This window comes from Gavialis gangeticus, unplaced genomic scaffold (assembly GCF_001723915.1).
Source record: "Gavialis gangeticus isolate Ggan-Ray unplaced genomic scaffold, GavGan_comp1, whole genome shotgun sequence".
NCBI lineage: Eukaryota > Metazoa > Chordata > Crocodylia > Gavialidae > Gavialis > Gavialis gangeticus.
In genome coordinates, this window is record NW_017729005.1 from 1,850,953 (window position 1) to 1,851,348 (window position 396).

Below are 396 nucleotides of genomic sequence, written 5' to 3' on the forward strand. Positions count from 1 at the left end.
CGACCCTTAATCTATGAATCTATGAATCTATGAAACCAATCAATGGTATCCAGAAATGAAGAGTCATCAGAGGAAAAAAAGAATACAAAAGGAGGGATTTCCGATCAGCAAAAGGGTCCCCCAAGGGAAGAAACTAAGGCCACTATAAACAAAGGGTGCATTACCAGCCCATCTCACCCAGCCCACTGAGAGGGTGGGCCTTGATCCTTGACCTCCAAGACTGCTGACGTTAAGAAAAGAACCACAGGGTGAAGCTTGCATACTGATCAGGTGTAGCTTTCCCCTGTGAAGCCTTGGAATGGTAGATCAATATAATTGAGAGGGTTATTTTGTTTTCCTTGACTGCATTACTCTTATCTACTGTTGCTGTGTATCAGTAAAATTTGCCTATTATGA